Consider the following 16,671-nt stretch of genomic DNA (forward strand, 5'->3'; position numbering starts at 1 on the left):
TTATTTTAATTAAAATAAAACCATCTGGTTTTCATAACTCACAGTAACTCTTATAAACCCTAATCCTTGAGCTCAAGCACCACTCACAGTCCAGGCTCTGCAGAGGTCATGTGTTATAGGGTTATTTGCTGCCACAGTTTCTGGAGTTGCTGGTAGAAGAGGCTGATAGGTAGTTTGCTACAGATTTAGAACAAAACAAGACAAGTCTCAGAATGAACATGTACAAGGTACATGTCACCTGCATCACCTCTCTTGAGATGCGTACTTTGTTACTGTCATTCTGGGTTGTGTACCAGAATCTTAATGCCTTTGGAGAAGCCGCAAGAAACTCTCTTGAGTGCTTTGACTTATTTCTCTCTCTTTTATTCTTATTTCTCCCTTTTCTTCCTTAGTACTTCCAAATAAAACTTGGGTTATTTTTACTTAAAAATGTTTGCAGAGTATATAGAAGTGCCAGCTACTCTTACTTTCCAGTACATGTATATAGTGTACTATATTACATTATATACATTACTATATATTATGTATACATGCATATATAATACAAATACTATGTGCATTTTATATATGTACATATGAATGTATATACATATATACACATAGACTATATGTATTATATATGCATATATTATATATGTATAGTACATATATACTATATATGTACTATATATATACATATACTATATGTATATAGTACATGTATATGTATACATGTATATAGTTCATGTATATAGTACACTCTATGCATGTACTAAAGACCAATAGTAACTGGCACTTTCTTCTACATATATATGTACATATATATGTACTATATATATAGTGCATGCTAGATCTATCTCGAAAAATAAGAGACTTTCAAGTTGTCAAGAGCTCATTAGGAAGAGGGCATTAGTGACCTGTGTGAACTAAGGTCACAAAAGATGTGAAGACCAATGGGACTTTGTGTTAGGCCAGTGTTCGGCAACTTGTGGCTTGCGAGCCACATGTGGCTCTTTACACTTTTAATTTGGCTCTTTTGTGTGCCGGGCAGCCGCTTTAGGAGTCAGGACTCTTGCTCCTAGCCTCTGTCAGTGTGCGCCCAGTGTGCAGCCCCTGTGGCTGGCTCCAAGAGTGTAAGATGATACCCAGCATCAACCCTAAACAAAGATGTTTCCCCAATGTCATCCTTTCTTAAACCTCTTCCTTTGATATGTAAAAGTCCACTGAATATGTACTTTTGTCTCTCTCTCTCTTGACCTGAAGCCTCCTGGTATATACTGTAATAGACTTCCTCTCTGACTCTGGCCAATCTGAGCAGGCTTTTTACAGTGTAGATTTGGGTCCAGAACATTGTCTAATTTGCATGCATAAAAAGGCTGCTTGGATTGGCTGAGTTAGAGAGGCGGTCCGAGCAGCCTTGCAGTGATTGATGCAGGATCGAGTTGGAAAATTTGTTTTGTGGCAATATTCAGACAATTTTTATTTAGTGGCACATTGAAACATTTTTCAGGATATACTCGGTGTATAAGATGACCCCCAATTTTTGGTTGACTTATTTTTGTTTCAAAAGTCATCTTATATACCAGAAAATACGATATTTTATTTTGCACAAGAGTGGGCATCTTCCATGAAGGGATTCTGAACCCAGAGTTTTCTTTTCTCATGTTCAGAGTACTCATGATAAAAGTTGTGAGCTAATGCCCTTAAATGCTGTTTTTCTCCCCCCGCACTTTTTTTTTGGGGGGGGCACACCTGTTCGATGCTCAGGGGTTACTCCTGGCTAAGCACTCAGAAATTGTCCCTGGCTTGGGGGAACCATATAGGATGCCGTGGGATCGAACCGTGGTCCTTTCTTGGCTAACGCTTGCAAGGCAGACACCTTACCTCCACCTCACCGGCCTCTAAATGCTGTTTTTCATATTGATTATGACTTTCTGCATAATATAAGTGCCAATCAGAAATTTTTGCAAGAGTGGAAACATTTCAATATCTCCTTCTTAGACACAGCTATCCCAGAATCAGATTCTTTTTTGAGCACATCCATCTTATGTCTCATTGTAAAAACTACTTGTGAAACTCCCCTGCAGAGAAATATTAAATTCATAGAGAAAATGAACGTCTGCCAAATACACAAGCTTAGCTACCCATTCCTTGTCCAACTGGAGCTGTACAAAGTCAGATTTCTGCTCTCACAGGAACTGCATTACTTCTTCCCTCTTGCCAACAAGGTGAGAGAGCACCCTTTTCCTGACAGCCACTTCTCTTCATAGAGAAGATGCTAGCAGTGGACATCCATACTCTCACCTAGGGTGGTGAATAGCCTGATTTGATCACAATTGTGAATTTCACAAATTATCTTTACTGTGTCATCTGTCACAGAGTTTAGTTCAGCAGGGAGTGTTTTTGAATTCAGTCTATCATGCAATGAGTGGATACAATGTACAGGTGTGCAACTTCTGTTTCTTGTTTCTACACAAATTCACTGAGCCATGCACAGTGCATCATTTGTACATACATCAACACATCAGATTATTATTCTGAGTAAAATGAGTCAGAAGGGGAGGTGAAGACACATAATAATCATTTGTGGCATATAAGAATAATAAATGGAAATATGGCAATGATATTTAGAGAAAATAGGGATGAGGGACAGGAGGACTAGTCCATGATAGGAAACTTGCCATAAAAAGTGTTGAATTCAGTTAGAATAGAGAAAGGTACATTATGACATTGATAGTTGGAACATATTACTCTGGACAAGAACTGGATGCTTAAAATGGATAAGTGACAAGCATGGTACTCTTTAATTAACAATATTGCAAACCACGGTGTCATAAAGAAGATTTTGCAAACCTCAGTCTCATAAAGGAAAAGAGAGATAGAGAGGAAAAAGCAAAATGCCTGCCCCTGACATAGGCAGAGGAGGGTGAAGGGGAAGGAAACAAGGGACATTGGTGGTGAGGAAAGTGTACTGGTGAAGGGTGGTGTACATTCTATGATTGAAACTCAAGTATGAATTATTTTGTAACAAATATGCTTAAATAAAAATTATTTTTAAAATGTTTCAGGCTATCAATCATAATTCCTTTATGATCAATCATATGCCTTTAACAAAGTGCTGCTTTTGTTTTTGTGTGTATTTTAGTTTGGTTTCTTGCAGCACACACTAAAGTGTCAATAATTTTTTTTTCCTTTCAGTGAAATCACTCCTTTTCTCTGGAACACAGTCCTTGCTTTTAAAGATTGCTAAAAGGGTTTTCTCTTTTACCTGTTTCATCTCCACATTGTAGGGTTTCAAATTTTCAGCACATTTTTGTTATCAAGGGAAACGTTTTGAAATGTTTTGCTTACTTATTATCAGAAATCAAAGCATTTTTCCTCGAGAAGGGTGTTCACTATCCAGAATTAACAAGCGATCATTGGATTCAAAAACTGTATTTCATGGTGGATGTTACTTCACATCTAAATCAGCTTAATCATAAACTACTGGGGAAAAGAAACACAATTTTTTTGATGTTAGAAGATGTTATTTTGTTTGAAAACAAATTTATCTGTTTTTGCTCAAGATTTTCACAGAGAAACTTTGATTCACCTTCCAAGCTTGATGAAACATTGCCAAGAAAATAATTCTGATATTGACATTACCTATTTTAGAACAGCACTTTTAATTATGAGGGAAGCATTTCTCAAGAGGTTTCAGGATTTCAGAAACAGCAAAGTGACATTGACCTTTGTTTAAAAAAACCTCTGGATGCCACTGTAATGGAATTAAAATTTTCTCCCTTTAATATCTACATTGGCAACTTTGAAATGCAATTTCTGTATTTAAAAAACAAAGAACTGTGGAGCTCGAAATTTGAATGTCTTTGTGCTAATTTAGAAATATTGGAGAAACACAAATGTGAACTTAGTTCACAGCACAAGTGGTCTGCTTTGAAAAACCTGGAGAAGGAAGATATGTTGATTTTTAACACCTGGAATAGTATACCTGACTCACATAATCAACTAAAAAAGCTAGCATTTGCTGTTCTTTCCTTGTTTGGTTCTACATATTTATGTGAACAATCATTTTCAAGCATGAATCTTATCAAGAGTATATTGAAAAATCGTCTCATGGATGAGAACCTGGAATCGTGCCTAAAATTAAAAACAACATACAAACCTCACTTACTCAAACTATCCAAGGAAATGCAAGGCCAATGTTCACATTAGTGTTTGTGACTTTGTCAGTCATTGTCAGGATGTAATTTTCTCTTTTAAGGCAAATTTTATGGAATTTAACGTTATCAATAAATAATATCGTTCTAAAGATTTTTTGTTTTATTAGTTGTGTTATTTGTATCCTCCCGACCTATGTGAATACTTGCATGCAGAATATTCTCAATAAAAACGATTGAAACTAAAAACTGTACCATCCTATGTATTTTCAGTTTTAAAAATGTGGCTCTCGGGGCGGAGAGATAGCATGGAGGTAAGGTGTTTGCCTCTCATCCAGAATGTTGGTGGTTCAAATCCCGGCATACCACATGGTCCCCAGAGCCTACCAGGAGTGATGTCTGAGCATAGAGACAGGAGTAACACCTGAGCGCTGCCAAAACAACAACAAGAACAAAACCCCAAAAATAAAAAACAAAACAAAAACGAGGCTCTCAAAATAAATTTCAATCGTGGTTTTGGCAAGATTTGGCTCAGTTGAAAAAAAAAGGTTGCCGGACCGCTGTGTTAGGCAAAGAGTTAAGGCAGGGTGAGTAAACAGCATTGCTGAGGCCAGAAAATGGAAACTATGTTTGGAGAATAATGGAGAAATATAGGAAAGATAAAACATTTGGAAGGAGAAGGGGATAAAGGAAGAAGAAAAATAATAAAATAGTGAAGGGAGGAAGGAAATGGGCAAAAATGACGAATGAGGAGAGGAAGGATCCAAGAGCTCCATCAAGGGCTGCAGCAGTGATAGTGCCGCAGATGGGGCACTTGCCTTTCACACTGCTGACCTTTTCATCCTCGGCACAACAGAGTCCTAATTATTTAAAAATAATAACCTGACAAGGAGGAAATAGGAACAACTTGATCTAAGAAAAAGTTGTCCTCCCTCATCAGCTATCAATAAGACAAAATCAGAAAACAGGTCACCCTTTGATATGTGCAAAAGCCAAGATCGCTCTATACTGGTTGTTGCAACCAAGACTGGACAGTACGCATCCAGGGACCAACAACAACAACAGCAACAAAAAGCTCTAGCTTTTGGTATACGATCTGTTCAACAAACAAGAGCTCCAATTCCAGAAGTTTGACTGAGACAACCGCAACTGAACGGGTCTTCCGGAAACATAACGAAAGACTTTATCCCAGGCTCCAGTCTAGGAGCAACGTAACGACCAAGAACACCAATTACAGAAGATAGATTAAAACGACACTGAAGAAACATAACTGCTAGAACCACAAAGAAAGACTTCATAAACTCCATTCCCTGAGCTGCACAGCCACCAAGATCTCTAGAAACAGAGGTCTGATTTTACCATCCAAGACAAAGCAGAAGTCTTTCACACACCACGAAAGCAGCAAGGAGAGAGTAAATGATCATGCAAGGAGTCTAGAGTTAATCCCATGACAGTATACTTTAGGGGTGGAGAAACCCTGTATCTCCTAGGTCAAGGAAATTCCCTCTACAATATCCCCAATAGTTACTCTGCCTATGCAGGGGGATAAAGAAAAGGAGAAAAAAAAACACAAAACAATAATTTTTCCACATGTTTATTTATGGACTGATCGATTTTTTTGATGTCTTTATTTTGGTGTGGAGATTACGGTTGATGTCTCCAATGTTATTTTATTTTATTTTGTCTTGTCTTTTTCTTTTTGCATTCGAGCATGATTTGGTTTCAGAACTGAGACTATTGTGTGGTGCCTGTCTTTCTTGCTGTAGTGCTCACCAGTTATTTAATTTGATATTTTTTTTCTGTATTGTTGTCGTATTTCAATTACCTTTTTCACATCCTCTCTCAAACTGAGGTTGGAAGCCTCTAGAGGGACTCAGCCCATTTTCAACGTATTTGACTTTTGACTTCTTTTTTTCCTCTTATTTGGTACCCCATTCTATTGCTTTTCTTGTCTTCAAACAAAATCACATACCTCGATTTTTCTAGCTCTGCCTCTTAAATAGAGGGGGAAACAAGGGAGGGTTTCAGGACCAAACAGATATGTGATCACTAATAGTAAGCCAGACAAAAAGGGGTCCACCTACTCTAGCAGCCCGGGGGGGGGGTGATGGTGGGGTATATGGGTTGTAGAAAGGGAACTGGAATGGGGGGAGGACATAGTTGGTGATGGGTATTCCCCTGACTTAATGTTAATATGTACCTAAAATACTACTGTGAAAGATATGTAAGCCATTATAGAAAAAAATGTGTTTTTACAAGCAGCTGATCCAGGACCAAAGGTGGTTGGTTTGAAACCCGGTGTCCCATATGGTCCCCCGTGCCTGCCAGGAGCTATTTCTGAGCAGACAGCCAGAAGTAACCCCAGAGCACCACCGGTGTGGCCCAAAAACCAAAAATAAATAAATAAATAAAAATAAAATAAATAAATAAAAAAAACTTTCTTTGACTTGCATGTATTATTATTATATCAATTATATTATATGTTATGTTAGGTCACTATATTATGTTATGTTAGTTTACCTCATTATGTTAATCAATTTTTTCTCTTGAATAAATTATTACAATAAAAAATAAAATAGAAAGAAAAACTAAAAAATAAAATGGAAGAGTAGAAAAAGAAAAAAGAGTTCAGTAGCAAGTTTATTTGTGAAAATTATTGTATCGCCAATAAAGTCATTAATATAATAAAAAATAATGAGACTAGAGTCTAGCAGAGGAATGTTGACAGTTTATTTTATTTTTATAAATATGCAGTAAAAATGGATTGATGGATGAGCACAAATAAATAAATTTAATGGAAGGGAAGAGGGGGAAGGGAAAAAAGAAATGTAAGAGATGGATGGAAGTTGGAGTTGTATGGAGCAAAATATGAATCAATGAAAGACTTAATTATACTGATATGAATGGATAAGGCCATTCATGTAAGGTATGTAAGGTATGTATGTATGTAGGTAATATACTATAAGAAACATTTTCTATAGAAGCTAAATTCATTTAGTTGTTGAATTGTTTTAAGGCTACACCAAGTAGTGTTCAAGGCTTACTCATGTCTTTGCTAATGGATCATTCCTGGTGGTACTTGGTTGACTATATAGGGTAATAAGGCTTGGACCCAGGTCAGCTGTGTGCAAGACAAGCATCTTATGTGCTATAGACTTTCTCTCTAGATCTGATAAGTTCTTTAGAAAATATTAAGCAGAGAAACAAATAGTAGTGTTGTTTTAAATAATTCATAAAAAAAGCATGGCCTACAAATAAAGTTCATACTTGGGCAGATGTCCACTGTCACTTACCCTGACTCTCAATCCAGGACAGTAGCAGGCCACTAAATCATTCTGCATTTCAATTTTCCTGAAAAAATAGTCAGACATCTTTAAAATATGTCTGTAGCCAATAATGATTTACGCATTTTTATCATATTTTGTAATTCCTTATATGAGCTAAAATTCAGGGGTCTCAAACTTGTGGCCTGTGGGCCATTTGTGGTCCTCCATACAACATTGTGTGGCCCTGCCCTAGAGAAATATTTTTTTGTTTTGTTTTGTTTTAGTTGTTTGGGTCACACCCCCCAATGTTCAAGGCTTACTACTGACTTTGCACTCAAGGATCACCCCGACTTCGCCTCCTGTGCCCCCAGGTAAATTGAGTTTGAGACACCTGATACATGGAGCAGTGTTTTAGTAAGTAGTATAAAACAGTGTACATTTAATGGAATTTTTAATTGAATTTTAAAAATACAATGTTTTTCTTTTTTTTTAGATTTTTTTCTTTATTTAAACATCTTGATTACATAAATGATTCTGATTAGGTTTCAGTCATGTAAAGAACCCCCATTTCACCAGTGCAGCATTCCCACCACCAATGTCCCAAATCTCCCTCCATCCCAGCCCACCCCCACCTGTACTCCAGACAGGCTTTCCAGTTCCCTCATTCATTCACATGATTATGGTAGTTCTCTGTGTAGTTATTTCTATAGCTGCACTTACCAGTCTTTGTGGTGAGCTTCATGAAGTGAGCTGGAAGTTCCAGCCCTCCTCTCATTGTCTTTGAGGATTGTTGCAAAAATGACTTTTATTTCTCTTAAAACCCATAGATGAGTGAGACTATTCTGCATCTCTCTCTCCCTCTGACTTATTTTACTCAGCATGATAGAGTCCATGTACATCCATGTATAGGAAAATTTCATGACTTCAACTCTCCTGACGGCTGCATAATATTCTATTCTGTATATGTACCATAGTTTCTTTAGCCATTCGTCTGCTGAAGGGCATCTTGGTTGTTTTCAGAGCCTGGCTATTGTGAATAGTGCTGCAATAAATATAGGTGTGAGGAGGGGGTTTTTGTATTGTATTCTTGTGTTCTTAGGGTATATCCCTAGGAGTGGAATAGCTGGGTCGAATGGGAGCTCAATTTCCAGATTTTGGAGGAATCTCCATATCGCTTTCCATAAAGGTTGGACTAGATGGCATTCCTATCAGTAGTGGATAAGAGTTTCTTTCTCTGCACATCCCCAGCACTGATTGTTCTCATTCTTTGTGATGTGCGCCAATCTCTGTGGTGTGAGGTGGTATCTAATCGTAGTTTTGATTTGCATCTCCCTGATGATTAGTGACGAGGAGCAATTTTTTATGGCCTTTTGGCCATTTGTATTTCTTTTTTTTTTTTTATCAAATTGTCTGTTCATTTCTTCTACCCATTTTTTATGGAATTAGATGTTTTTTTCTTGTAAAGTTTTGTCAGTGCCCTGTATATTTTGGATATTAGCCCCTTATCTGATGGGTGTTGGGTGAATAGTTTCTCCGACTCGGTGGGTGACTCTTGTATCCTGGGCACTATTTCTTTTGAAGTGCAGAAGCATCTCAGTTTAATGTATTCCTATATGTTGATCTCTGCTTCCACTTGTTTGGAAAGTGCAGTTTTCTCCTTGAAGATGCCTTTAGACTCAATGTCATGGAGTGTTTTACCTATGTGTTGTTCTATATACCTTATGGTATCAGGTCTGATATCAAGGTCTTTGAGTGTTTTACCTATGTGTTGTTCTATATACCTTATGGTATCAGGTCTGATATCAAGGTCTTTAATCCATTTGGATTTTACCTTCGTACATGATGTTAACTCGGTATCTATGTTCGCTATTTTGCAGGTGGCTAACCAGTTCTGCCAGCACCACCTGTTGAAGAGGTTTTCCCTGCTCCACTTAGGATTTCTTGCTCCTTTGTCAAAAATTAGGTATTTGTATGTCTGAGGGACAATATCTGAGAACTCAAGCCGATTTCACTGATCTGAGGGTCTGTCTTTATTGCAATACCATGCTGTTTTGATAACTATTGCTTTGTAGTACAGTTTAAAGTTGGGGAAAGTAATGCCTCCCATTTTCCTTTTTCCTAGAAGTGCTTTAGCTATTCGAGGGTGTTTATTGTTCCAGATGAACTTCATAAGTGTTTGATCCACTTTTTTGAAGAATGTCATGGGTATTTTTAAGGGGATCACATTAAATCTGTATAATGTTTTGGGGAGTATTGCCATTTTAATGGTGTTAATCCTGCCAATCCATGAGCAGGGTATGTGTTTTCATTTCTGTGTGTCCTCTCTTATTTCTTGGAACAGGGCTTTATTTTTTTCTTTGTATAGGTCCTTCACATCTTTGGTCAAATTGACTCTAAGATATTTGAATTTGTGTGGCAATATTGTGAATGGGATTGCCTTCCTGACGTCCATCTCTTCCCTATCATTATTGGGATAATAATGATTTCTGTAGGTTGATTTTGTAGCCTGCCACCTTGCTATATGAATTTATTGTTTCTAGAAGCTTTTTGGTAGAGTCTTTAGGGTTTTCTAAGTAGAGTATCATGTCGTCTGCAAACAATGAGAGCTTGACTTCTTCCTTTCCTATCTGGATTGATAGCTTTTTCTTGTCTGATAGCTAAAGCAAGCACTTCCAGTACTATGTTGAAGAGGAGTGGTGAGAGAGGACAGCCTTGTCTTGTACCAGAATTTAGAGGAAAGGCTTTTAGTTTTTCTCCATTGAGGATAATATTTGCTATTGGCTTATGGTAGATGGCTTCAACTAGATATAGAAAGGTTCCTTCTATTCCCATCTTGCTGAGAGTTTTGATCAAGAATGGGTGTTGGACCTTATCAAATGCTTTCTCTGCATCTATTGATATGATTATGTGATTTTATTTTGATGATGATGTTGATAGATTTACGGATATTAAACCATCCTTGCATTCCTGGGATGAAATCTACTTGGTCATAGTGTATGATATTCTTGATGATGCATTGGATCCTATTTGCCAGGCTATTGTTGAAGATTTTTGCTTCAGCATTTATCAGGGATATTGGTCTACAATTTTCTTTTTTGGCAGCCTCTCTGTCTGGTTTTGGTATCAAGGTGATGTTGGCTTCATAAAAGCTGTTTGGGAGTGTTCCTGTTTTTTCAATTACATGGAAGAGCCTGGCTAGGATTAGTAGTAGCTCCTCTTTAAATATTTGAAAAAAATTGATTAGTAAATCCATCTGACCCTGGGCTTTTCTTTTTGGGTAAATGTTTGATTATAGTTTCAATTTTCTCCATAGTTATGGGGGTGTTTAGATATGCTACATCCTCCTTACTTAAATATGGAAGGTTATAAGTGTCCAAGAATTTTTCCATTTCTTCTAGGTTCTCATGTTTAGTAGCATAAAGTTTCTCAAAGTAGTCTCTGATTACCCTTTGGATCTCTGCAATATCTGTCGTGATCTCCCCTTTTCTTTACTAATATGGGTTATCAGATTTCTCCCTCTCTCTTTTTTTGTGAGTTTTGCCAATGGTCTATCAATCTTGTTTATTTTTTCAAAGAACTAACTTCTGCTTTTGTTGATCTTTCGGATTGTTTTTTGGTTTTCTACTTCATTGATTTCTGCTTTCAGCTTTGTTATTTACTTCTGTCTCCCTATTTTTGGTTCCTTTTGTTGGTCATTTTCTAATTTTTTGAGCTGCGTCATTAAGTTATTCAGGTATGCCCCTTCTTTCTTCCTGTTGTGTGCTTGTAGAGTTATAAATTTTCCTCTCAGGACCGCTTTTGCTGTGTCCCATAGATTCTGGCAGTTTGTGTCTTCATTATCATTTGTTTCCAGGAAAGTTTTGATTTCCTTTTTGATTTCATCTTGGTCCCACTGGTTTTTCAGTAGCAGGGTGTTTAATTTCCAATTGTTAAAGTTTTTCTTCTGTGTGGCTTTGTAGTTCACATCTAATTTCAGAGCCTGTGGTCAGCAAAGGTAGCCTGCAAGATTTCTATCCTCTTGATTTTATGGAAGTATGTTTTACATGTCAGCATGTAGTCTGTTCTGGAGAATGACTCATGTACATTGGAGAAGAATGTATATCCAGGTTTTTTGGGATGGAGTGTCCTGTATATATCTACCAGTCCTCTTTCTTCCATAACTCTTTTCAGGGCTAGTATGTTTTTGTTGTGTTTCAATCTGGTTGACCTATCAAGTGTTGATAGGGCTGTGTTGAGGTTTCCCACAATTATTGTATTATTTTTTTTTCAGATTTGTCAATATTTGTATTTGATAAGTTGCTGGTCTCTCATTGGGTGCATATATGTTTAATAGTCTGATTTCTTCCTGTTGCACATATCCCTTGATTAGTACATAGTTTCCATCTTTGTCCTTACCACTTTTCTGAGTATAAAGTTTGTGTCATCAGATATTAATATGACCACCCCAGCTTTTTTAAGAGTGTGGTTTGATTGGATGATTTTCCTCCAGCCTTTGATTTTGAGTCTATGTTTGTTCTGACTATTCACATGTGTTTCTTGTAGGCAGCAGAAGGTTGGATTCATCTTTTTGACCCATTTTGCCACTCTGTGTCTTTTAATTGGTGAATTTAGTCCATTGACATTGAGGGAGATGATTGTCATAGGATTTAATGTCATCTTTGTAGATAAGTTTGCTGTGTTTGTTGGTCTCTCTTATCTTAAAGTAGATCTATCAGTTTTTCCTTTAAGGCTGATTTTTTTTCTGTGAAGTTTCTGAGCTGTTGTTTATCCATGAAGCTATGTATTCTTTCTTCAAACCTGAATGTGAGTCGGGCTGGGTGCAGTATTCTCAGTGAGGCATTCAGTTCCTTCAGTCTTGTCACAATATCCCACTACTGTCTTCTGGCCTTGAGAGTTTCTTGTGACATGTCTGCTGTAAGTCTTAGGGATGCTCCTTTGAATGTAATTTCCCTTTTTGATCTTGCTGCTTTCAGTATTCTATCTCTATCTATGGGATTTGTCATTGTAACGAGGATGTGTCTTGGGGTGTTTTTCTTTGGGTCTCTTTTAGCTGGTACTCTTTGGACATGCAGGATTTGATTGCATGTAGTCTTTAACTCTGGGAGTATCTCTTTGATGATGTCTTTGACAGTTGATTCTTCCTGGAGATCTCCTACCTGGTCTCTGGGACTCCAATGATTCTTATGTTATTTCTGTTGAGTTTATCAAATACTTTTATTTTCATCTGTTCGCATTCCTTGAGTACTTTTTCCATTGCCTGTTCATTTGTGTTAAGGTTCTTTTCCCTATTTCTTCTGTTGTGTTGAGTTTTTCTGCATCACATCTTCCAGTACTCCGATTCTCTCCTCAGCTGATGATACCCTGCTGGCAAGGCTATCCATTGAGGTTTTCAGTTGAACTACCGTGTTTTTCAGATCTGTTATTTCAGTTTGGAGTTTTCTGATTTCTGTCTTTGTGTTCTGTTCAGATTGATCTATGCTTTCTTTGAGTTCTTCAAACATCTTCCATATTGCTATTTTAAGTTCCTTATTCGAGAGGTTAATCAGATGGTTGGAATTTATTAGGTCATCCGAGCTTTCGTCTTTGTTCTCTGTGCATGGTGTTTGCCTCCGAGGTTTCCCCATTGTCACACTTGTAGTGTGGTTTTTTCTGCGTGTTGTGGTAGGGTTCATTGGTTAGAAAGTGTGCGCGGCCACGAAACAAAGCACTCTTCTGCTGCCTCGAGAGTCCTCAGAGTGAAGAAAGGCACAGCAGGGCGGAACGTTCCCTCCAAAGGTCAGACAGCTCAGCTTATTGGACGGCGACCCCCACAGCCAGAATGTACTCACTGGGCAGCTTCAAAATGCAGTTTTTTGGGGGGTGTGCTCCCTAGGCCTTTGAGAAAACCTTCAGGGATTCAGAAACACAGCAGACAGGCACAGGAGAAGTTTCCCTTGAAGTCCTCAGAGTGAACCAAAAATACAATGTTTTTCAAAGAAATGGTGATTTAAATTTTTTGTTCTGAGTGATGGTACTATGGTAGGATGTTATGTGGGTTGGAGGCTATTTTGCTATTTTAGTTTGCTAGTCATACCAAAGCTACTTTTAGTTACACGTTCCCCATATTCTTCTTTGAAAAACCCGATTTCTGCTTTCTATTATAATAATAAAGTTAAAAAATTTAAAATTATTTTCTGTTTTCCTAATTTTAATAATAAACCATTTATTGGTAATATTGGTAAGCCTGATAAACTGTACAGTGTTATTTATCGTGAGCTGTTATTGTTGAAAGTTGTACTTGTAAAAAATAGTAACTAGATAGGTTTTTTTCCCCTGAGAAGTTAGTAGGAATGCAGATCTGCTGGGAGAGAAAATGATGGTCTTCAAAACCTAGTTCCAGTATCAAGTTACTGTGCTTTTGTGTAAAATAAGCAAATTGCTTTAGGAAATACTCCACAAATATTTGAGCAAAAAACTGTTCAGTAAAGAAGGTCTGTGTCTTCAACCCAGGAGTCCTGGTGGGCAAGGCACATAGTAGCTCGTCATTTGGACAAAGGTGCTTAAGGAGAAGGGTTAAGGCCTCAGGTCTAGGCTCCCTGCAGCTCTTCATTATAAGTCTGTGTCAGGCATGAGATGGATCATGACCCTTAGTGGCTTCAACACTAGCACATGGTCATAGAGAACACTACAAAAACAGGGAAATTCCAAGCATATTATAAGGAATAAAGAGGAATCACATACATGATATGATTCTGAGGCAACATAAAAGTTGTCATCCTTACATTAGCGTCTTAAATAATAGCCTTACAATGTAAATGCTAGCTGCCCCCAAGCTGCCTTTATCACTCTTGAGGGGAAAAAGCATTTTATTCCCATTTTTCTCCACAACTAACATCATTTTTAACAGTGTCCATTGAAGTCCAGAATGCATGGGGAGCTTTATACAATATAATTTGAGATCCCTTGGAACATGTTTAAAAAATTCATGTGTGTATTCCTCTCAGTCACTGTAAAAGGCACCATACCTGTATTGGATCCTAAAAAAGTTATAGGACATGTATCTAAATAGCTTGAATGACATTGTGAAGTCACATAGATATTGCTGAATCTTACTGTTATGTTAATAAGCTAGTGAGAATGACATTCCACAGAAGCCAGAGCTATTGGGGCAGGTGAGAATCCTGTTAAAGTTGAAGGGAGTGGTAGACATGGTAGGAAGGAAATGGGAGCTAAAAAGCTCGCAGTTTCAAAGACTTCCTGCAAAGCTTGAGTGCGACTGAGAATACTCCATATGCATGGGCTGGTCTGATTTTCTCCAACTGTTCTTGGCCCTGGAGGTTGACCAAGCAGCCATTAAGCAGGAATGATGACTGGTGTAGCAGGCACAGTGAGATGGGAAGATGTAGAGCAAATAAAACAAGTCCATGGCAATTATGAGGAATGTTGAGCCCCCCGGGAATTTTACAAAATTATATACTGAGGTATTCATGATGTATGTGTGAGAAGATGAAGGCAAGTGCATTTCTCATGGAAATATTTCAATTACTTTGAATTTGCTATTTCTTCATAATTTGCATAATAATATACTGTGGTTACTAATACTGAAGGAGAGCTCTGACTTGCTTTGACAGTCTGCTCTTGAGCAGCTTATGGGGCCAGTGTCAATGGGAGCATTGCCTGAGCTACACTCTGCTAAAATATTTTCTAAACCTACTCTCTTCCCATAGTTTTCCTTGGCATCCTTCTACATCTATATAACATTGAGACTTATCATCACTTATAGGATTTCCTGCCTCCGACTTGAGAAATCTTTTGTCCCAGCTGCCCCTCGCACTCTGCCCAGATTCTGACCAGCCCCCCCTGATCCCTCTTTCTTTTCTTCTGGGTTCTCCTTTGTTCTCTGCATTGTCTGTCTCCTCTTCCTAGTGATCCCATTCCCCAAGCACTATATTGTGGACATACAGTCTTTTCTATGGATTTTTTTTTATGTTCTCAAAGGTAGTTTGTGAAAAAGTTAGCAAAAGACAGTTTTCTTCAAAATTGTTATCTTGCTGAGGACAATTCTTTCTTCATACTTACAGCAGAGATTTTTAAACCTTTCTTTATCAGCATTGTTATGATCCTAGGTTTCACATCCTAGGCTTAAAAGATTCCATTCTTTTTTCTAAAGACTTTTTTAAAATTAAACTACCATTTATACATGGACAAACATGGAGAGCATCACAATGAGTTAAATAAGTCAAAGAGAGAGACAGTCATAGAAAGTTCACACTCACAGGAGAGATAGCATGAAAGTAACGCATTTGCCTTGCATGTAGAAGGTTGGTGGTTGGAATTCTGGCATCCCATATGGTGCCCTGAGCCTGCCAGAAGCGATTTCTGAGTGGAGAGCCAGGAGTAACCCTTGTGAACTAAAAACTAAAAAAAAAAAAAAAAGAAGTTCACACTCACATAAGAGATATGAAAAGAAAAAATTTCATTCGAGCCTGCATCCTTCCTCTCTCACTGCCTGTCCCATAGCCATTCCAGAGGCTCTGCTGACAGGGACTCTTAAGTCAAAGACTCTCATATTCGGAGTATCAGACAGGTTATGGGGCCTCTCCTGTCCTACACACACACCCTGGGCAATCCTTTGAGGGTACCTCTCCTGCTTCCCTGATCAAAGTTTCAGTCATTTTCAGATGTCTCTTAGGATAGAAATCTAAAGATTTCTGCACAATCTTATCCAGCTCTGTCCATCAACCAGTTACTTCCTTTCTGTCAAAACCCATCTTGATCTTGTCCTTAAATTCCCAGAGTCAAACGTTCTTGCTCATCTTCTCCAGAATTTTAGTTTCTCACAGGTCTCTGCTCATACTTGTCCTTTACTTACAGTGAATCTAAAGTAGTTTATATCTCTACCACCTGTACTTTTATCCTTCCTCTCTTTCTTCATAGTACTACTTCTGTCTCTGACAGCATATATTGGGTTGTTGTTTAGTTGTTTTCTGCCTCCTAACTATTGTGTAATGTAGAAATAGTGAGTATAATTTGGGTTTCTTTCATTGTTTTCCTACAAAGTTCTTATCACATGAGACCTTGCTCCAAGGGAATTGTGCTGAGTGAAGATATATATATATATATATATATATATACATATACATATATATATATACATATATATACATATATATATATATATCTTAAGAAATGTGTATCTTAAGAAATATATATATATACACATTGTCTTCTGGGTTCTAGGTACCCCTTTCTAAAACATGCAGCCTATTAGTTTCTACAAGGAGAATAAG

This window comes from Suncus etruscus, chromosome 14 (genome assembly GCF_024139225.1).
Source record: "Suncus etruscus isolate mSunEtr1 chromosome 14, mSunEtr1.pri.cur, whole genome shotgun sequence".
Taxonomy (NCBI): domain Eukaryota; kingdom Metazoa; phylum Chordata; class Mammalia; order Eulipotyphla; family Soricidae; genus Suncus; species Suncus etruscus.